This window comes from Corvus moneduloides, chromosome Z (assembly GCF_009650955.1).
Source record: "Corvus moneduloides isolate bCorMon1 chromosome Z, bCorMon1.pri, whole genome shotgun sequence".
NCBI classification, from domain to species: Eukaryota; Metazoa; Chordata; class Aves; order Passeriformes; family Corvidae; genus Corvus; species Corvus moneduloides.
In genome coordinates this window covers 47,967,697-47,991,979 of record NC_045511.1, presented here as the reverse complement: position 1 = coordinate 47,991,979, position 24,283 = coordinate 47,967,697, and positions in this window count along the sequence as shown.

The following is a 24,283-nucleotide window of genomic DNA, read 5'->3' as shown; positions in this document are numbered from 1 at the left end:
TTTATTATATTCGGCACATATAGTTCAAAACTTGTGGCCTTCATTATTTTGGACAAAAATATCTCTTTAGAGAATAGACTAAAAGTTCTAGCATCATGTTCAAATATGTTTTCATTCTAGGGATACTTGATATATATGAGTGATATACAAGAGTGTACACTCAAGTCTAAGAAGTGAACTTTCTCAAAAAACCATGCCCATGCACACATGCCCACACACATACACACATACTCACACATTTTTAATTACTTTCCATTTCTTAAATAAATATTTCATAAGATTAAGTTCTGCAGGAAAATGAAGCTGCTATTTTGCTCTTGCTGTGTATCCAGAGGCATTTTCTGACAGTGTATCATTTACAGAGTCCTGAATTCTCATTCAGAAGGAGATAGGAAACTGATGCACTGATAGCAACCCTCTTATCTGTTTTAATAAAAACTTAATGTCCTTTCTTTCCCCCTACACTTCTGGAATTTTCAAGTAATTTTTTTTTTCTGAATGCAACTGGTTGTCTAGCAAACGTCTAAATCATATTGTCTTAATTCTTGGAGAAAGGTGTTGAGCAAGCTTTACTGTTGTAAAGGTGAGTTCAGACTAGACAAGAAGCATGTCTTTAAGTCTTTGACAGTTAATCACATAGAAAATATTTCTGGGGCATCCCTGGCACATGCAAGTCTGTCAAATGCTTCACTGTACCTTCGGAAAGTGCTAATCAAAGGCAGTGTAACAAATTAGAATAAAATATATTGTCAAGAATCTTCTCTTTCTCTCTCTCTCTTTGTTGTTGTTGTTGCATGCAGCATCTATTAAGATACTAGTTTTCACTGAATGGCTTTTCTCCTTACCTAAGGAGTGCATCAGTTATGTTAACATCTACCATATAGGTTTTTGACATGGCTAGAAAGGACATTGTTCTGTTGACTGAAGAGGTCTGGAAAAATGTATCAAAACAGACTCCTTATACATTCCTTCCCTAAACTATAAGTTAAATAATCTTAGTCTTTGAGGTATTGATGGAAATCAGTTCATTGATTTTGGAGGCCTGAAGTGCAAAGTGGTGCTCTCTCTGAGTAAGGAAAGGCAGAAATTTTTTTTTTCCAGCCCATGTGTTCTTCAGTGTGTGAACGTATGAGGCAGATCAAAAGTACATACAATCACTCTGTGATATGATTATTTATTCATTCTGGTCTAAATCCTGGTTGGCTTTTATACAGGTGTATTTTCTCAAGATCAAGTGTATTTACCTTTGATTTATGCAGGTAAATTCACCATGCTGAGTGCTCACAGTCCATTTCCTGCTAGCAAAATTCAGAATGTGGCTTCATTCACTGTATTTTAAAATAGTAGAATAGCTTGTAGGCTTTGTGAAGTCCAAACAGAGGCCATCCCTGAGTACCAAGTGTGGAAGTCTCACATCTTGACCCAAAATACAGCTGAAACCATCGACTCTCATGGCAATGTTCCACCAGGGTGAAAATCCCTTTATTAAAATCACAATCCTGGACTGATGGGACATCCTTTTTAGGTGAAATATTTCCAAAACTGGTCTTTTTGAGCAGTGCTTCAGAATTCCACGTCTACATAATAATAACTGAGGTTATACAAAGAAACCAGAAGCAGAAAACCTTGAGGAAATTTTAATTAGTTTTGAGAGCTGGGTCTGGAGACAGTTACACCATTTGCCCAAATTGTTTCATTCATTCTTTTTCCTCAAGTAGTTGAGCTCTAGGCAGCAACACAGTGCTGCTACAGTCTGACACCAGCATCTCCTGATGTCTTGTTTCAGAGTCAAGAGTTTGAAGACAAGAAGAGGTCGCTCCAGACCACTCCCAAGAGCTGAATTTCATCTTCTAGTGTGTTTCCTAGCACTTCGTTTTGTACAGTGCTTCTGCCTGGAATTTTGTCAGCCTAATGAACGATCTTACTACACGTGATATCTGCCATTATATGATCAACATAATTTTTTTTCACTGATTTACAAAGATTAATATTCACAGCGAATTGAAAATAATACATGGAATTATAGTTCTGGGAATAATTAATGTTTAAAGATGTTAAAAAAATAGAGTTTTATGGCTATTTTAAATTTCAAATCATATGAGATGTAAATTTTAAAAATGTTCATGTTCCACTTCAGGGCAGAGATATTGATTCTTTGTTTTCTTTATTAGTTCAATTTTTAATGCATGAAGTTGCTTAATTTTTTTACAAAACCTTTGGCATTTCCGGTTGTATTGTAGATTGACCAAGCTGAGCGACTCTGTAACTTGCATAACTTAGGCATTTCATACATGAGTTTTATCAGAAGTTTGTGGTACAGTTTATCCTTAAAGATATACCTCTGCTTATGGGAAACCGTAACAGTTTTCCAGCCAGATACTAGAAGAATTGCAATCAAATAAACATCTGACAATAACACTTAAAAGACCTTAATAAATATATAAAGATAATTGCATCTTTTGTTGAACCTTTACCAAAAAAAAGAAAAAAATAAACAGTCTTAGTATCATCATTGTTTTGTTTAAGCCTTCTTTTCCTTTATACCCTATCATTTGAAATTTATTGTATTGAATGTGCAATACACCAAGATGGAAATTTGCTTTTCTGATAACACATTCAAACAACAGCTAGAGGGAAAAATGGCTATTTTATTGTAACCAGTTTACAGGATCAGATTTTGTTCTGGGGGTGAGACTGATAAGTCCTAGCTCCTCCCCTCACCTCCCCACCCCCCCAAAAAATTAGTCAAGGAGTCAGAAAACACAACCTTACTCAAAACAAAACTAAGAAACTAAGAAATTTGTAGGTCAGTACATTTACATCAACTGCCATGAAATCATTGGATAGAATACATTAATCTTTCTCCTAAAATCTTCCTTCTAAGGAGGTCGAGGAAAGCAGCAGCAGATACCTATGGAAGACTTGCAAGGAGGGCTTTGAATGCTGCTAATCAGTCAGAGAACTTGACTATTATTCTATGTAAATGTTCAGAAATGTTCTTGTCTTCGCCTTGTACAGAAATGGTATTATGAGTCAGGAAAAGAAACTCTGAGAAAGACTGTGAAAGTCCAGCAAGAGGAGACAAATTTTTTATATGTTCACACACAAGAGGATTTCTTTTTGCAGTTAAAGGATAGAGAGGGCGTCCTCGAATTTTAGCCCAAAGAAATTGTCCAGGCTTTAAGAACTGTCCTTTTAAAGCTGCCTTGTTAGTGATACCAGCCTGAAGATAATACACATCAATGACTTCAGCTTAGACAGTTGGGATTTGAATGTTCCACTGCTGCATATCCTTTTCAAGCAAATTATTTGGATAATAGAGCTTTCTTTTATTTTCTTTTTTCTTTTTCCTTTTTCTTTCTCTCTTTTTTTTTTTCTTTTTTTTTTTTAATTTGGAAAGTGCTGTCAAACTGGGATCTCTTAATTTCAAAGGATTCATCTTTTCTTTTTCTTTCTTAACTTTGTTAAGGAGTATAAGAATAACACAATGTAAAACTGATTTCCCCTAAAAGATAGAACAGCAATGTAATGAAAATGAAACAGTGGTGTTGCAGATTGTAATCCTTCTGAAGAATAAAGAAGTCAGAGTTGAAAGTGAAACACTGGCATATGCTGCCTGAGATGAAAGTTACTGCAAAAGGTATTGGTATTTTGACCTAATGGAAGATGTAAAGAGAATAATGAGGTTACATGACCTCACACTAATTTTTAAATCAGTGCTTTCTTAAAGGAGCATTTTGTTGTCAGCAGCTGTCTACCAATTATATTATCAAATTAAATACACACCCAAAACCAGTGGTCTCTCTTCTTTCTCCCTTTCTACTTTTAGAATAAAAGTCAGAAGAAAGGCCTCATCTTGACTGCAAGTATGCTTTAGATGGATTTAAAGTAAGTTAATTTGAAATGACAGTAAATAATCCTGCACCATTCAGTCACTGGTTTTACATTTCTCTGTAATTATCTTTAAATAAGTCTTTTTAAGCACACTTCATATGTAGTGGTTTTTTTCTTCCTTTACTACTTTATGCGTCAGATAAAAATGGCATTTCTTTAAGGAAACCTAAGTCATTATTCTTTGCCTTTGGGGACGTGTTCAAGGAGACGTATGAATTGTTCAGGAATTGTAAGTGCCAGCCAATGCAGATTTTCACCGTGCTTCCCTGCCCTGTATGCTCCCACTGTTTCAAAGTAAATAGCTGCATCCTGTCAGCCACCACTTGATCAATGTCTTCATGGTGACACAATAAGCTCCATGAAAGCAGAACGAGAAAAGATGAAGGTGATTAATGCTGGTGTAAAAGCAGCGATAGGAAAGAGGTGAGGGGATAAAAACAAACTCATATCTCAGGATCCCATGGATGTGTATTTGTGTAGGGATTGGGCTGACACTTCAAGTAAGTGGTGCATACCCTGTTTTATCCCCACCCTTAAACATCATCCTTTTTACCTTATTAGCAGTTACTTCGAGTCTCTCTGTAAAAGGAAGAAGTCCTTGCAGCTCATTTTTCTAAGGCACTTAAGGGTCATTACTCTAGCACTGAGGCAAATGTTTTATTCATTTTGCCACACACTAGTTTCCTTGCTAAGGCTTTTGTAACAAAATGCTGCACAACTTATCAGAGGAGTGATTGATTAAGCAAGAAGGAACAGAATTTGGGCATCCCAATGAAATTTTCTCCCAGACTGCTCAGTTAACATCAATCAGTTTTATTTAGGTAGTAACACTTGAATACTAAATAGGTGATTTCATCCATTGGAGAAAAATGGGTGATGATATCTTTAGGTTAATATTACTTGAACATTTTGTTCTTGAATAATTTATAACTGTTAGTGATTGTCTGCCTCTTCACAGTTGTCTTTTTTGTTGTTGCTAAGGTGCTATCCATGCAGGCAGCGCTGATCTGAGGCAGAAAGACATAGTCCTCTGAGTATAACCGGTAGGAAAGATGCAGTTTGTGCAAGCACAGTTAGGCTGTGTGCTGAGTCAAAAATGCCTTATTAATAAAGCTCACACCTAATCAGTAGAAGTGCATCTGCTCCAGAGTTGCAGAGGCACAGGTTTGATGGTCAGACTTGTCCTGCTGCAGCCACGGGCCAGCAGCTGCCTTCCCATGGGCTGCAGGTGTGCACTGACTGCTAAATTCAGGGCTTCACAGAGTTAAGCTCTGCCCAGCACAGCAGTAAAAATGCCCTGTACCCGGTATCAGCAGACATGTTTGTTTTCTTCTGCCACGGAGCTTTTTCAAGTAGCCTATCTACTTGGAGTGGAAAAGACAGAAGTCTCTTTAACTAACAGAAACATTGGGTAGACTGCTTTGGATACCCGTCAAAGAGAGAGAAATGCTGCCTGATGCTTAAACCAAAGATGTAACTTTCTGGACTGAAATCAACAGATACATCTTTACAGAGCTTAGTGATCCCTTTTTCTTCACCAAAAGCCTGGTCAACCATTGAGAAAGGCTGACTGTCAAAGTGATTGAGTCCCTGTCCCTGGAAGTGTTCAAAACTGTGTGGAAGTGGCACTTAGGGACATGGTTTAGAGGTGAATATGGTGGTGGTGCTATGTCGATGGTTGGACTTGGTGATCTTAAGGGTCTTTTTCAACCTTAACAATTCTATAATTCTATTGTTCAGTGTTGGACCTGCCAGAGTTAGGTTAATGTTCGCACTTGATGATCTTAGAGGGCTTTTCCAGCCCCAATGACTCTATGATTCACTTTATATTATAAAATGTTTAACACTGCACTCTAAATGATACAATTCTGTCTCATCTTAATGTGATTCATAAATGCTATCCACATAGAACAAAGCAAAATATTTTAAGTTTTAGATTTAAAAAGAGCGATAATTCTACAGAAAACTTGTATAACAATGATGAAATTTAAATTATTATGTTGTGTCTGATCATGTAAAGTAACCAAGTGCCTTTTTGCAGGTCATCAAAATCCAGGGCTCATTTTGGTGCCTTTTTGCCTGTCTCATCTTTAAGTATTCCAGTCAATCTGGTAAGAAATGTCTCTGTCTTGAGTTTAGCTGGCTTTTAACATTCTTTAACATCAGTGGACTGAAAAAAAAAAAGAATTCTTGGGAATTTGATTGAGGAGAATGTGATACAATTTGTATTGAATGTACTCTGGACCTCTTTAGGTGCACTTGAGCCAAATAGAATTGATTTGAATTGGACATACGTGTAAAATTATATAATTGGCTGACCTTTGTAGCAGAAATACATGGCTCATTCTGAGGTGCAGATTTCCCAGTGATAATATATTTCTCAGAAGAAAATAAGGGGGAAAAGGTAACCAGACCACATCAGTCAGAGTAGCCTAACTGAGCCAGGAATGTGTCATCTTGAATTTCCTTCCTGTCAGAAACACCCTATGTTATCAGCAAAGAGGAAAACCTATCACCATTACCTTTACATTTCTACATGATATAAAAGAGAGAGAAAGAAAAAAAAATCTTTATTATACACTCAGTTAAAAGTCTCTACTGGACCAAAAGGAGTATTCTTCACCTCATGAAACAAAAACAGTTTCAAAAAGCTACATTCAAGCTGCTGTTACTTACATGGTCTTGCTGCAGAAAAACATTTGACAGCTGTTAGAAAGGAAAACAGTTGTGTGCTGTAGAGACCTAACTACAGGACTTGTCCTAATGACAGTGGATACCTGGTACCCATTGGCACAGTCTTTCAAACTCTTTCATATATCAGCCAAAGGTGCAGGGAAAATTTGCTGTTGCAAAGCCTTATCTTGCAGGACATATAGATCATGCTACATGCTGCTCAGCAGAGAGGCCACACACAGCCACCAACATGCTGTGCCGCTGGTGCCACTGTGGGACAGAGGGACAGCAAGGCTTCCCTGGCTGGGTTGAGAAGAGTGCCAGGTGTCCTTTGGGCAGCAGTGGTGATCCAAAGCTCCCTTTAAGCCAGCAGGATGATGTTTTGCTGATATTACCTTCTAGTTTTAACACATCACCAGAGACACCTGACAGCCTGGGTGAATTCTGGATGATTTTGAAAAAGACGTGATGCTCTAATACAGATAGAGAATTGACCACCAGAAGCATCAGGAACAACAGACAGGAAAACTAACTCTACACTAGCCTATCTCACCCCTATTCCTCAAGTAACTATGAGGCAATTGGACCTTTTTGATATCGGGTTTCTCTTTCATTTATATGTGATTTTTCTCATTGCTTATACCATTGATACAGGGGTCTGGTGGACTTATGTGCTACAAAAACCTGTAACTACTGCTTGTGATAATGATGCTCTGGTGGTGACTGAGGCAGTGCTTCCTAGGAGGGTGCTTCCCACGGAGGGGAAATTATTTAATATAGGAGGGTGCCCTGTTGTGTTTTTCATTTGTGTGTGCACACACGCACATACAGATGTATAGGTACTTAGGCGTGTGCAAGCTATTTCTGTAGAGTCAAATGGAATTTGGATCAAGACACAAATCATCTAAAACATCAAGCCCTCTTCTTGGCCAAAAAATGACCTTTTCACAAGTTAAATGTACCTTTTCAAATGACAGCTCATGGAATCAGAGGTAGCAGACTTGAGAAACTTGCTGACAAATGCCATCCTTGTTTTATTTCAAGGATCTAGGGCAAGGGGCATGTTGGAAATTATTAGCCCAGAAAAAAATTGACATGTCAGACAGGCAGGCATTTAAGCTCCACAAAAGAGTTTGGGGTAAAAGATATTAATTCTCATATTAGAGTTATACTGAAACTTTGACACGTAATATTTTTTTAATCTGTAGTTTTTGAATTTCAGCACAGTATGCACAGATTCTGAATGCAGTAGATTGGAACAGATTGGAGAAACAGCTATCACCCTGATTGAGAAAAGACAGCCCTAACAACAAGTCTGACAAAACTGCTCCCTGAATTTTTACCTGGCAGAATTGATTAATTTTCTGCCGTGCCTAAAAGTGTAAGATATTTATTGCCATAAGAGAAGAGCACAGTCTTCAAAGTCATGTGAAATACTCTGTTCTGTATAATAAAGATTTTTTAAGTTAGAAATTTCTATAAAAAGAGACTCAAATTTAGAATGTACTGTTGGCACCACTTGATTTATCTAATCTGACCTGAACTGAATTTTTAAAAATAAAAATGTGTAAACACATCTTTTATTTTTGGGCTAATCACAAAGACAGTTAGAACTCTTTCACATCTCAGCACTTGTTCATAATTTTTGAAAAAATGAATTTCTAGTACCAAAGCAGCTCTATTTTTAAAGCAGCTGTGTGCAACGGTAACGTAATAAGTCACATAATAATCAAGTTACTACGTAACACTGAGGGGTTTTTTGCAGTCATTTAGTGGGTTGCAGAAGAGAGGATTTGTTCATTAACTTGCTAGGCGAAATCTACTTCTATACATATTATGATATTGAAATGATTTCCCAGGAACACACTGTTACTCATTAGAAATAATATTGGGCTGTGGTGTAATTAAAGTAAAATAAAATGTACTGTGACTATAGCTAAACAAAACATAAGTACAAAATATAGATCGATTTGAAAAACATGGCCTCCATTTCAGAAACAATGGCCTCTGTAATGTTAACTTATAGACTGTTGTAAGAGGTCAAGAAAGGTAAACGGACTTAAAACTGTCTTTTTCAACAAGTAGCATGTTTACTTTGCATACATGGATAGTTTGGCCAAACAGCAGAGTTTGTAATGTTTAATGCTACATCTCTAGAAAACGTGTGGCTCTTAAACCACAGTCAAATCTTCATGTCAAACATGTATGTGCCTATAATTACAATATAGGTAACAGTTGTCTGAAGACTAATGCCATGACTCACTGTCTTACATTTGTTCATGAAAACACAATGTCTATTTCACTATATATAGTGAAAAAAAATTTGTTTTCCCTACTAATAACTTAGACTAATTCCCAGAGTTATGTACATGGAAAATAATAATTACTCAAGTAAGCATACACTGGTGCAATGCACAAATATTGTATACCATAGGAAAGCTCTATATGTATTCAAGTTTCAACTCTTTGTGCTGATAACAAATATTTGGTGTGGAATGATTGTCCACTACTAGGAATGCTGCCGTCACTTTTTCTGTAGCTAAATGAGAACCGTAGATTTTAACACACCATTATTAACTTATATTAAAAAAGGCCTGACTGAAGATACTGCTGTGCATTTTCTTCCAGGAAAATGATCACATTCAGTCAATCTTGACAGTTCAAGATAAGTCCAGACTAAACCTAAGCTTATCTTACTGTAAACAACACTGTCTGAAGGCTTTTTGAAAATATTATCTTCATTTCCTCCTCTTGAAATTGAAAGTTACCTTCAATTGAAGGTTGGAAAATCCTCACTGATGCTGAACTCAGCAGAAGACTGGCAGCTACCCTTTGTAGCTGTGTCCTGGCACACAGTTGTAGGATCACACGTCTTGTCTACTTGCATATGTGGCCTCAGACCTGGGTTTCTTCCTCTTTAGATGAGTTGAAGGAGATGATGCCAGACTGAGAAGGAAGGCCCAAAACAACTGCTCAGTGCTTGGACACGGTGGATATACGCATGCCCATTAAAGATGCTGCGCAGGTATTACAGTCACAGAGGCACAGAATATTTAAGGTTGGAAGAGGTCTTCAAGATCATATAATTCAACTATCAATCCAGTACCACCATAATCACTCCCAAACTATTTCCCAAAGTGCCACATCCAGATGCCTCATGAACACTTCCAGTCCTCTGGATTCCTGGCTTTTTGGACAAGTCTTCTCTAAGCTCTGCACAAATGCTCCCACGGGTTCAGTCCTGAACTGTGACTTACATTCCTTCCAAAGTTCCTATTTTTAATACTTTCTCAACTCAGCAAGTTTTAATATCTGTGTAAGTATCCAGTCTGCTCTTGGATCCTGCTGAAGTCTTTGCTCCAGAAATATGTTCTTGCACTGAGTCCCAGGGACGGGCTGTGCACTGGGGAGAGAGCTTCAGTGATTAGAGGGCCATGTTAGGAGCTGCAAAAAATGTCTGTCTTTGATCTCTTTCTTTGCCAAAGGCTGTATGAATTGGGTCAATTCTTTAAAAGTTATTTAAAATAAGATGTTTAGTACAATTAAGAATTATTTTAGATATGCCTGACTGTTACTGTGACTAAGGAGTCTAATTTTTTGGACATGACTCTATTTTTATACTCCTAAATGTCTCCTTCATAAAGCTCTCTGTTTACCTTTCTGTGGCTCCAGCTGTGCCTAACCCACAAACAGATTACATCTCACAGTAGCTCATCCTCCTGGCCAGGATAGGAATCGTGGCAGGAGGAGTGCATCTCCTGGACAGTATGGTGCCTGGCCAAACTGGCCCAAGCAAGTCCCCAAAGTGCGCCGCACCACAGAGCCAGCTGCGGGAAGCTGAGGCAGGGGGAGGATGGCTCACTGAGGAAAGGCCAAACCAGCCCTGCCTGCAACATCACTCTCTATATCCTGGAGAGGTGTTCTCCATATTTGCTTCCCATCCTTGCTGGAGCTTCCCCTTCCCTAGCTCCCATGGTGCCTGGGCTGTTCCTGTACGGCCACTCCTCGGCAGTGGTTGCAGCAACTTGGCAAGAACTCCTCTGTGGAAAAGTGTTTCACTGTGCTGGTGCTGAATGTGGCACCTGCAAGCAATACTGGTTTTCTTCAGAGAAAAATCAGATTTCCTTCTCGCCCAAAAGGTATTTAGCTGACACTGAAGAAATATTGTATTCTAAACTTCTTTCTAATGAAATCATTGGAAGATACTGAGCTACAGTAAATAAATATATAAATAAATTTCCTGACAGTATTTGGCATAATTTATTTATTTTAAAACTCAACAGTTAACAAACCACTTCTTTTAATAGTTTCCATGCTGGCATCCTATATGCCATTCTTTGGTTCCCTGTCAGTTTTTGCATTTCTTTCCTTCCAAAACAGAGAAAAAAAAAAATTATGGAAAGCCTGAAATGTCCTTAATAGCACCCTAAAAAAATATAAACATGAATCTCATCCTGAGGACTAGTAATGTACTTAGACTTCATGGTAAGGACACAGTGCACATCATCTGAAACAATTAGTCAAGATTCTGGATCTCTATAGGAGGATTTTAAGCAGATGACCTCGTGCAAGCCTGTGTTACTCGGAATGAAGCACTTGTGAATTTCCTAGAAACTGCTAATAGGAGTTGGGGGAACAACAGACACCAGCACTTCAAGCCTTGTTTAGCCTGAGGAGTCACAAAGGACTTATTGTACTTTGTGTCTAATAAATAGGCTTTTCTCTGAAAATCTTTGGCCATTATTGTGCCAAATATCCTTCCCCTTCTGCTGTATGCTCAGCAATTGCATCAGCTAATAAACTCCATGTTCCTCTGAAATCCTGTCTGTCCAGATCCAAGTCTGGGATAATCTGAATGATAACATTTTCCTCAGGACCGTCAGTTCTGCATTTAAAAAAACACATAGAGCTCTGGAAAGCAGCTGCTCTGGAGCCTTATAAACCCCTTCTCTGTATTGACCAAATCAGCATGACCGATGGATACCTCTTTTTTTTTTTGTTCATTAAATTCAGGGACTGACAACTCACAGAAGATGATATCTACAGTTCTTTGATCACTCTCATGCAGCCTGAATAGTCTGGTTTGCTTCTTTTGACAAGACAAGCCTGAAATGCACAGTAAAGAATATAGGATTTCAAAATATAGGAGGCAAGGGTGCATGTATCAAAACTGAGGGATTGACAGCCTGAGTCTCATTTGCAGAACTAAAAATGCTGAGGACAGTCGTGGAGACAGAGAGCTCTCTTTCAGTATTTGCTGCACTTTTTAGCCTGCAGTGTAGGTCTGTCTTGTGGTTTTGTCTCCCCTGAGTTTGTTCAGGTGGAAGTATAAAACTGATGAGTGCTGGAGAAGGCCAATGTTATGTATTCATTTTGTTTTAAATAATTGATGATGTTTCCTGCTCCTGCTTACATTAATTGCTCTCAGGTGTTGGAGAATTGCTCAGTGAGCTGCCTTTTAATTTATTTCTTTAGAAAAGCAGCATGCTGCTTTTCAGGATACTGTAATGTGTTCGAGGCAGTACTTTCTAACTGGAGGTTAATAAGGGTGCACTGAATGCATATTTGGGTGCTATTGCCTCTCTGCACGTGTGAATGTGTGAATTTGTGGGAAGAGAGAAGGATGAGGAGGAGAGACTCAGGTTCCTCTGTGCCAATGTTTAAAGGTATAATTTATGTTCTCATGTTTCAGGCTGTATATTGAGGGTCTGATTCATGAAAGCACAGAGTACTCAACTGTTGTTATTTTCATTATAGCTGGTATTATTCAACTATTCAACATCTTCAAGGACTTGCATCAGAGACAACACAGTTTTGATTTTTCTAAGAGACAGGTTCAATTCTGTTGTGTGATTTATCTGATTTCTTACAGGAAAAAAACCCCAAAAAAAAAAGCTGAAAACTCAACCAAAACCGGTTTAAGGGTATCATGCCTCCAGAACAACAGTACTATTACCATTGATTTCTTCTTCCTAAAAGTGCCCTTTCCCTATGCAAATATGGGCTTTCTACAGTTTATGATTGCCAGTGAGGTTCAAAATGCACTGGATGTACACTTTCTGAGAGGAATTATATGACATTATTTTATTAAAACAGCAATGTCTGTGTTCTGTTACTATCTTGATGATCTTCCACTGCATCTAAACTCTCTGGTGGAGTGGAGAGCCTTGTATTTTGTCTGAGTGTGGAGTGACATAAGCCAAATGGTTTATCTGGCACTGAAGATCAAACAAAGGTGTGGGATGGCTTTGAAGTCAAGCCCTGTCCCACAGGGCAGTCTGGATGGGTGATTTTCACTTTTATCTGAACTGCTCAAGGACAAGGAAAGCTCTCTCTTTCGGGTAGTGCGTTCTGACTATACCTATTGAAATTTACAGTTTTGGTTCACTTTTTCTATGGGACAGCTTAGTGGCTAGCAACCTTTGCAAATATGTTATGATTTTTGGAAAATTGCACTGGATGCTATTTTACTGTTTCCTTTTTTCTGTCCAGGCAAATAATCTATCTGCTCTCTTTCACTCCTTGTTATGTAGTTGTAGCATGATTAGACTGGCCTTATTTTTCAGATTTCCTAAAGGGCTAAATATGGTTTTGTCTGCCATTTTCTGTTGCTCTGCCTACAAGTTTTCCAGGAGTTTTGGAGCTTTCATTTCCCTGAGTCCGTGGCCTACCTGACTGTGGCTTAGGAAAGGATGCTGGTTTGGCCCAAGAAAAAAATATCTGAAGAGCCAGACATCAGCTACATGTTAGTGGTGATAAATCAGTCTTAGTGGCCCTCTGTGTTCCGGTTTATAGCCCAACAGCAGCTGCTCCATATCTGATTATGGACATTTCCCTCAGGTGCGTACCAGATTGGAGTATGAATCTCAGACTCCTTCATCGCTAAAGAATTGTTGTTGTCAAGAAAATGCCTGTGGTAGGACACATCTCTCATGCCCACTATGGAAGCGTAGAACAGAATCTCTAATCACTTGCTGAATGACATGGTTCAGGAGGGGCACAGACTGGAACATAATAGCTTTAATTAGCTAAAGAAAAAGTGAAAAGAAGGAAACTCTCTGGTCAGGCTGACTGCAGTGTTTGCTGTTGCATCATTCATGATAAAGGCCGAGGTAGTCACCATTCTCTGCATTGTCGTGATGAAGGCCACAGTAGTCATCATTTCTCTGCGTTCCCATACTCAGCCCCAGTGGCAGAAATCTTGCCATATGGGATTGCAACCACCTGCCTGCTTGGTTCTCACAATCTTTTGTTGCAAAAACTGATGCTGCAGCTCAAATTTGGTCTTGCAATTTCATTACCACTGGTCACAGTCAAAAGAGAACTGTGCCTACAGTGTGGGTGCATCTGTACTAAATCCTGTGTACCTAACCTCAAAGTAAGTCACAAACACTAAAGGCAGTAGAAACACACAGGTCTGAGCTCTAAGTTTGGTGAGCTCCCACAGACGCATGTTTCTTGCATCTGTAACCCTGGAGGATTTCTGAACCAAACTCTGTATACTAGTATGATATGCTCTTAATATTGTTGTGTAGCATGTTTGGGAAGTTTGAGGGAAAAAAAAGTATACGTAATATGTGAGTTTTTCCAAAAGAGGAGCTATTTTTCAAAGTAGACAGCTAGTGAAGTCATACCTCTCTCCCTTCAAAATAAAAGCTAGTCTTATGTCAGGGAATTGAGATAGTTAACTATCTCATATTTGTTGTGACAGAGACATGTATGTATGGTCCAGCTGCTAAAATATGCTATGCTGTCGCAAGGTTTCCACAGTGTGTCATTTTGACCTTGTACCTCCCAGCCAAGACCTTTTGGCTTTGTATCTCCCAGGCAGAACTGCCCTTCAGTGCTAGGAAATGCACCAGCTTGGTGCTTTTCTCCTGTCACCTCTCCCATTGTACAGGGAGGCCCTGGGGATGAAGTTGGCACTGATGCCACATGCCCATTCCTGGGAGGAAGGTTCTGGCCAGCCCAGCTGCTCTCATGGGTGTACACATCTCTCTCTGAAAGGGCAGTTTTGTCCTCTATGTTTCTGGGAGAGAACACTAGCCTGATGTGTCCTAAATATTTTTTTTATTTGTATCATCCACTGGGTCTGAATATCCTCTCAAACACAGAGCACAAGTCAATAAGCCCAGCTGTTTGGTTTTATTTACATTGTACTGGCATCTCCACTGACCTAAAGAGCAAAAGAAAATAACAGGGCATATTTGAGGCTTAATAAAACATTGCAGTAGGGAGTCTTTTCTGAGCCATTTACAAGCATTTGCTGGAAGTGCATTTGCTGATTTAACAAACTGGTTAGGACAAATGTTTAACATGCTGTTGTAATGATATTCAGATGCTTTTCTTAGTATTTGTTGATCTGCAAAAATGTGTCCTTGCCCAATTGCACTAGAGAGTGGATTAAATAAATAAATAAGTGCAACGTGATGCGTTTGCACAAAAGCGTAGCAGTGACTGCCCCTGACAGATGGAGAAAAAGTCAATATGATGTCTGAGACAGCCCAGGCTCTGCACTGCAGAATAAATTACATGATTCGCTGAATGCCTGGGCTTCACACAGACATACACAAAATTGGAAAGATAAAAGCTTGCATTGGCTTCAGATGATATTTACTGCCTGATGGATTTACTAGAAGCCCCAGTACAGTCATACTGTATTGAATTATTGGCCTCTATTTAGCTGTGTGTCCGTCGAAGCTTGAGTGTCCATTTAAGCGTAAGTGAGCTGGAGCCCTGCCAAGGCTGTTTGAAGGTTTGCGTACAGAGGGAGATGCGAGGTAATGGCTACTAGCTTGAATAACAGGGGAGTTATGGATGCTGGGGATAGACAACAAAGCATAAGGTGCATTCTTATCAATATTAATGTCAACATAAATATTAATACAGGCTGCCTGGCACATCATTTTTGAATGATTCTTGTTTTCACTCTATTTTAACACAAAAGACTGGCGATTACTCTGATTTCTTTCTCCCTCTTTCTCTCTCAGAAGGGGGAGTTTGAGAAAGACATTAGCTTTACAGTTATCCATTGCCTCAGCAGCAGGATTTCTACAAGGCAAAGGAGGCAAATGAAACGCTAGCTTTAAGAAATATACTGCTACCAATAAAATATCTGACTAGACTAGTAATATACTGCATAGTTATGGATTCATGATTATACTGTACCAAGGCATTTCAGTTAGGAAGGAGCAGGTCACTTACAAGGAGCCCCATGAGACTGTCACAGTGTTGCTGTAGCTACAGCACCGGCAGGCTGAGTGCTTAGCTGCTTAACACATTGGCTTGTGTTTCAAGAAGCCTGGGGCTCCGTTTTTGGCCTGGCCCTTGCACATGATGAGTTTAGCTTGTGTAATGGTTCAACACGCTGAGGGAGGGAGACTGCCTCTGAGAAATGGCTGTCAATTGCAATGCTGTTGGGCAGAGGGTTTATCCAGTTAACTACACTTCAGAAAAAAAAAAAGGAAAGTAGCCCTCAGACTGCATTGTGCTGATCAGCTGGATTGGCAACAAAAATGAGCAGGATTTTGCTCCAGGTGAATTAGTTGCAGTGGCAGTGTGAAGGAAAGAAACGATGGAAATGATATGCCTGTGGGAGTAAGGAGGCACACAGACCAGAGACTAAGACATTATTTTGAGACATGAATAAAATGCATCACAAATCTTCCATCATCTTCCAGATAACATGTTCATGTCAGGGACTCTGACTCATGGTTCCTGGCAAGTTGTAATGGGGATATTTACAAGGTTATTGCTCTCAGCTGTCCCTTTGTACTGCTGCCAAAGGTTACTGCCCTGAAGTGGGCATGGCAGATGTGAATATGTACTGGTTCCTCAGCTGCCCAAGTTCAAGGCTCACATACTAGAACAAGCCACAGCAGCAGAAAATGCCTCAGCTGAATCCAGGAGAGACAGTCAGATATCACAGTTTTGTCCATTTGCTTCTGAAGCATGAGCAGTATTAAGCAACTATTGGCTCCGAATTTTCAGGAGTAGTGGTAATAGACCTGCAGACTTTTGGAATTTACCAATAAAAACTCATTATCACTGAAAAGCAAAGAAAAGGAATGGATCCAGCTACTGCCTGATAAAGTGAAACAGGGAGAGTTGGGTTGAAGGCCTCTTGATGAGGCATTCCAATAGTTTTGTTGTTTTCTTTTCACTTCCTCCTTCATCTGAAATCACTCCTTGCTAAATACGAAATGAAGCTACTGCCTCTCTCTGATGGCAGAGGGAGTGATCTCTCCAGACTCCAGTGTGTTTGGGTCATGTCTGCAGTGCCAAATCAAAGATCACTTAAAAATCAGGCAAGGAGAAAAACATTTTATATTTGAAAAAGTCTTTGAACCACGTGTACTTTTCATAGAGCAGAGGCGCATTGCAACTTCCTACTGTAGCTGCCTGTCTGACACTGCTCCTTTCTGCCTAAGGACTTTCATCTGGGAATGGTACCTCAATTTCTCACATTTTCTCTGCATTGGACTGAAAAGCTTTGGTTTAAATGATGCTATTTAACATTTTCAGAGTTAGTTACCATGGCAGATGAGATCTGAAAAAAGCCCTCTGGCTTTAGGTACTATGAAGCAAAGATTCATCCAGGCTTCTGCACGACAGCATGATGTTCACTATGAGGTTTACGACTGCCTGATAGGAAATGCCATCACCTTCATGCCTTCTGTCATACCAAAACCCATTAACAGATTCCAAAGAAGATCATGACAGAATGATAACTACTGAATTTCATTAAAAAAAAAAAATCACACTCTTAACTGATAGCAGGACTCATAAAAACACCTGTTTAATTTCTAATAGGGATGGAACTATGTAATCTCTGGTAACTTAATAAAATAATAAAGATTTCTCCAAATTATATATTGTGATGCTGCAAAATCACCCCTGATTCATTTATGCTACTGTTGCCTTACATTTTTTTCTGCAAAATTAGAGAACCACAGGAAGACAGAAATTTAATGAGCATCCTGGATAAGCTTTTGTTGCTTGCACAGTGCCAAATCCATCTCTTGTTTGTAATATACAAGAGAAATTGAGACTCTTATGTCTCGGTCCAAATGTCGATGACTTCTCCAATTCTTCAAGGTTGAATGTCAGTCTCTTGCCTTCTGGAGTGTCTGCCTGTAGATGTTCCCAGATTTAATGCATGCAATCTATTCTAATTATCTTTTTATAAAATTCAAAATATACTTCACTCATGAGGGAAAAAAAATCAAAAGAAAGTCCCAAGCAAATGTTAAGCAGCATATTAATGAAGCAGGGCTAATTGCTTTGAAAAGAATAGTTATCTGGGTTCCAAGATTAGTTACATGTGCTCTGGTTAATAAAATGAAAACCTTGCATATTTGAAAGTCCTTTGTCTCATCCAGATATTTCCAGTTTGTCTGTCATTCAGTGTTGTGAAATATTGTCTAAAATCACTTGGAAGACAGCTTAATACTTCTTTTTTCATTATCCAGTAACAAATAAACACTGTGATAGGACCATTCCCTATTTCTAAACACATTTACTCCTTCTCACTAATAAACATCAATAAGCATTTGGAAATTAATTGTAACAGTTTAGTCTGAAACATTCAATTTATCTTGGATGGAATGTTATTCACTTCTGTGGAATGTAGTTTATTCACTTTTTGACAGGAAAACAAAAAATTGTCTTGCTTTGCCTCTGTTAAATAAATTCTACTAAACTTCCCTTTGAGAAGTTAGCACTCCACATGTCATAGGGAAGAAATAATATGTGGATTTTTTAATGAGAGCAATATGTTTTGCCACCTCTGTGAACAGTGACCAAGGACCATAAGACCTTAAAAAAGTAGTTTATTTCTCAGTCAGAAGTGTTTTCTGGTTTACCTGGAAACTCATTCAATATTGGGCAGACCTTGTTCCATGGCCAAACGGGAATTTCCAAGTGATCACTCTGCACACATGAACATTTTAAATGAGTGCAAGGAATTCCTTTCACCCATTCACAAAACATTTGCTGAGCCTGGGCACTATGGGGAAGAGAGCTACCAAATTTGAATGTGGCTCAAGATCAAGGTTTCCGTCTTGATATTATTTCCATACATGCTTATATTTTGACAAATATGTCTTCAGGAAGAAATTTTCCCAAGGTCATACTGGCAGACCTAGTGCAGTTGTTTTGTCTTCCTCTATGGTGTAATCTGTCTTCTAAAGTCATCTGTTAACTTCCACGTTTCCTGCTACTTCATGGATATAGTACGTTAAAAGTGTCCTTGTTCTTTTCTGCTTCATTTCCTGTGACACTTTATAGCTTCTGTGGCTTTGGTTTTGTACTAAAGGCTTTAATTTTGCTGTGGGGTATTGGAAAGTTTTTTTATGGCTGGTGGAGGATATGGGGGATGTGAGACAGCTCAGTGGACTCTTTTGATGACTGGCTGTTTGCAGGACTGTCTGTCTTTTCAAGGGGCCAGATACAGCAGCTCAGGCAGTCACTGCCAGTCCCACACCACAGTGTTCACTCCCAGTTCTTCCCAGTAGGGTTCCCCCTGGCTCCTGGCACCTTCCCTGCCAGCAGCCCACTTTTCTGCCTGTAACTTGTCAACCCTGCCTGCTCACATATCCACCTCCACTCCCAACAAAAAGCAAGGTTTATCAGGAGTATAAGTTTCCAGCATGCAAGTTTCCAGCAGATTTCCCAAGGGATGCAACTATCTAAAGATCCTTCCCCAAATGATATGCTTGATGATATAAAGAAGGAAACATCGCAGGTTAATAAATCCCTTATGTATGCTTAGGGAAAAACAAGCTATTAAACTGAGCTGGTTTCTCAGGTGGACTAGAGATAGGATAATAATGAAGGTTTTCTCTGATTTGGGAATTGAATAACATATTCCTGAAATAGAGCTCCCCTGTTATATCTGATTATGATCTTCCCTATTGATAAATACACAGAATTTTTATAATGCTTCTCATGTTTCAGAATATGTGAATTACATAAGCAAAATAAAGACTTTACAGCTGGATATCCAGATACAAATATGAGGCACAAATATTATATATATTGCTACATGGTGCTAATCAAGTGTATCCTATACTGCATATTCAGCATATGATAACTGTGTAAGTGTCGTGCATTCTGAATAAAGAAGTTAAGAAGAATAATAAATGACTGATTTTGAACCAACAAAAAGTGACAGTGGAACTTGAGTTTCTTATTCATAATAAGAATAATAAGAATAATAAGAAATTCTTATTATAATCATAGAGATGGAAAATATACGGTGAAAATATGCACAGCAGATGGCACAAGTGCTGAAGTGATTCACTGGTGAAGGAAACTGCAAAGAGCTTCACACTACCATATAAAAAATGGACAGCCAGTAGGGAATAAAATGAAAGCCCACCAAGTCTGGTGGAAGAGTTTTAAATTACTGGTGGCTTTTGTGTCAGTCAGAGCTTCCAAAAATACAATGTGGGCTTCACTGTGAATCAGCTCAGTGAAGTTGTCCATTCAAAGCACACACTTGCAGTCATAAAAGTAAACAAGAGCTCTGTCTAGACTAAATTTGCTGCTGGGGCTCCTGGCCCACAGAGGCTGTCCAAGATCAATGAACTGTGCAACCACAGAACTGGCTAACCAAGCTGAAGTATTATATCCTCTCCAGAAGGTCCTAAAATAATGCTGTAGTGTGTGCAGAGTGGCCTTCCTGTGGCCAGATGTCATAAACAGTGTCAAGCTGTCCTGTAATCAAGTCTCTAGTGCTGTTATGTAGGCTGTTGTTGCTCATTTTAACCTATATAAACTAGTGCGGGGAACAGATTTTTCTATGTTAATTGTAATTTTTTTTATCAAGTACCTTGCAAGTGCCTGGCACAGGAAAGTGGCTCTTTAGGAGGCCAGGGGCTCGTAAAGGATAAGCATCTGGTCAATCGCTGTAGCTGTGTCCTAAAATATTCATGAACAGCAGTGAAAGTTCATCTTCTACTCCAATAGTCAAAGGAAAGATGACTGAAAGAAACAGCTTGATCAGAAAGGAAGACAGAAGGATTTCGCTTTTTAAGTTCACTGGATTCAGGGGCAGATTCTGTGAAGAGTGTTGCTGCCAGGGACACTCTGTGCATGGGCAAGGCTCCCTACAATCACCTTTGTTTGGAAGGACACTTAGGCTGATTAGGAGGAAGGAAAGCCTTTTGTGTATCCAGTTCAGGTCTCATTTTGCAAGTATAGCCTGTAAAAAATATCTCAAAATGGAGCTGGGGAAAAAAAAGCTGACAAAACTGACACTGCCTCTACAAATGCAAGTGCTGGGCAGCTGTAGTTGCAGCAGCCACAGGAAGCACAGCTTCTGCCAGAGCACATCACAGCCAATTTTTACTAAACCTCCTAAGGCACCTCTGTGACCAGGGGACCAAGATCCTGCCAAATGTCAAGGTTCTGTGGTACTTTACTCTCCAACATCCTAATCTTGTTTCTAGAAAAAGTTACAGCAACGAAATTGACACGGTGTTAATATAGGTTATTTAACTTCAGCTCTTCAAAACAGCCAAGTCAACTTCACTTAAACTCTCCCAAAAAATTTGTCTCTTCAAATAACCATTCTGGATGCAGAGTGTATGTAGCTTGTGCTATCTGTGTTGCTTTACATTTTCTCTTGTAATTATTTTAATAATGTAAGCACAAAGTTTTTGTATAAATGGCAAAGAATGAATTCTTTGTGAGTTTTGAAATAGATTTTTCAGTAAGGCATATTGTATATAGAGTAACTTCCATTCCAGTGTAATTGCAGTTATACTTTTTAATATGAAATTTATCACTCCAGAGAAAATTATATATACATTAGTTCAAAACAAACCCAAATGTTTAATACATATAAAAAAGAAATATGAACAAAAGAAATACATCATTGAATCACCAGTCTTTCCAACTGAATCCTTTCCAAAGTAAATCAAAAATCTTATTGAAATTGTTTCTAGTTATCATGATCTCACTGGGAAACGAAAGCATTTTCTTCAATAGCGTGTTGTAACTCAGTCATTATACCACAGTGAGGTAATTTGCTAAAACAGCTGCCTCTGATGAGTAAACCTTTCCATCTGGCAGAAGCCAAATAGACACAAACAAACCTATGTCAGTTTTTCTTACCAAAATATAAAATCAAAATAAGCTCCTTCTGCTCTAATGGGACCAGTCTTTGAACTGCAGGAACCAAGATTTGTTTCTTTTTTGATGCACTTCTCTTACCCTCATACCCACAGACTTGGCCCTGGCTGTGGGAGTGTTGATATCATGCCATCTTTTAGATGGATTACAGAATAACTGGGAATGTGTTTGCAGTATAAGCCTTCCACCAAGGAATCAGACAAAATTAACAGTTGTTGGAACTTGTTAGCTTTAGCAAGACAGCACTTGTGGATAGTTTGTTTTCATAGTAGGGCCTTTTTTTTAAAGATTTTTTTTTTTCTTTTAGTGTTCTAAGGAAATTTCCACTGTTTCTTAGTAAAACAAAATATTGCTAGATGTACAAAATCTTAGCTATACAAACTACACTTTTTCACAAATAATTGACAAAATAAAAGACTAACTAACTTTCACGGTCTCAGGACACCTGTATAGAGTTGTAATCTCTAAACTTAACACAGAATGCAACCTGACTTTGTGTCAATGGCTTTTCCTAAACTATCTATAAATTAGTCTTTTTCCATCACCATTTAAATTGAGATAAAATAATTGACTGTTTTTTGTGGGGTTTTTTTGAACAATGCATTTTTTCTTCTGTAAGTCTTAACAGTATGTGTATTATAAATGAACATATGTACTTCATGTGATCTTTTTAATTTGTCATGAGCAAAGTCTTTGCAATTTATTGTCAAGATAGAATTAATGTTCAAAAGAGCATTTCAGTTTGTTAGCTTTTCTTCTTAATGGAAGATGTTGAAAGCAAAATTTAAAAACATGCTTATTAAAATTAGTGGTGAGGTGAATTCTTCTGTGTAAATATTTTTTCAGCCAAAGGTCTGATGTATCTTTTGTGAAGTCAGTGGAATCTCTCCCACTGGCCTCAATAGCAATTACATCAAGAACCAAATACAGAATTCTTGGATGTATGTATAGGTCTGGATCCAAGAATTACACTTGGGTCCCATTTATGTAATAACTGCTGCAAAAATGTAAATTCTAAAAAGTCTTAAACTATCAGGAAGTTCAGCTTGGGATTCACATGTATCTCTGTAAACTTTTAATTCTCTGAGAAAGAAATCTACACCTATGGAAGTAGTTTTTCCAGTACACAGAAATATAAATGTGCTTAAGATATTTGCTTCAATAGAAGCCTAGTGAATATGGCAATGTCTGTCAACACTGTAGTGATGAAAACAGAGGAAGAATAAGGCAAACAAAAACCCAAAAAGGTATTTTGTAAAAGATTTTCCCAGTGATAACATGTTGTGCACCTCATTCTGTAGACTCCCTACAGAGTCTGCAGGATTTGGCCAGTCTGTGAACTCTGCCTTGCAGAATACTTGGAAATTTAGTAAGTGACCATTAATAAAGCTACAGTTCTGTCTAGAGCTGTGCAAATCCTCCTAGGATAAAATCATATCAGCACCTTGGGAAAAAAAATATCGTGAACTTGTAATATCAACATATTTAATGTTCTCCTTGGCTGCTGGATATAATGTAAATTTAATGTACAATATGTCAAGGTCGTGATCCTCTGTATTGTCCACAAGTATTGGTTGCCTCTTGTGTCTCTTTCACCCATATGCTATGTATTACTGGTAATGGGAATATATGATTGAAAGCAAATTTCTCTGTCAGTGGTCTTAGCCTTGTGCCAGCTGTAGCTAATGAGAAAGTTTCTTTTGACTTCAAAAGGAAAACCACTGTCAAACACAGGAAACAGCAATAAGATCTAATAGTTAGTTATACAAAAGAAAGGTAAGAAAGAAGCTTCTGCCAATCAGTCTACTGCTGTGAGGATTATAAAACAGGTTTTGCAAAAATAAACCCTTCTTTCTAAACACAAATACACCTAGAAAAGCCTATAAAGCAAATGCTGTGTTTACTGACATTTAATGTGCCGAGATCTAAGTATGCACCTGTTCATGGAGCTCCTTTCATTTAATCTACTTAGATCCCAGCTCCAGCTATTAAATATTCATTTAGCTGGATATTATTGTTATACTAAGTGTACCGCTCTTTAGTAAACCACATTAAGAGAAGCTAAATTCAATTCACATTGTTTACAAAGAATTTTTTTTGTAGAAAACAGGCATGTGGGAATGAGACAGAGCAGTATTTGGAAAAAATTATCTAGAACATAACCATTTTCTGAGTATTAAACTGCTTACTTTTACTAATAAAATTATTAATTAGAAATTAGTGATGAAATTAGTGTTATACAAAGAACAAATAATGGAACTAGGCTATATCCCCTGCTAATATTTAATGTTCTGATTTGTGTTAACAGCAATACATAGCACTAGTCACACTGCATCTTAATTTTGCTTTAAACTTTTCAAATACATCTGTGATCAAGCTTAAAGGAACCAGTTTGCAGCAGGTTTCTTAAGTATTTCAACAGCAGCAAAAAATGTAGCTACTGCATGCATTTCTGTTTGTCGTGTTATGTGTATGGATTTGAATTAATATTTGTTACAGTAGATAGCCTGAAGCAATTAGACTTTTGTGCAAAGAAGGTTATCATTTACCCCAGATACTGTTAAACAAGAGAGAAAAT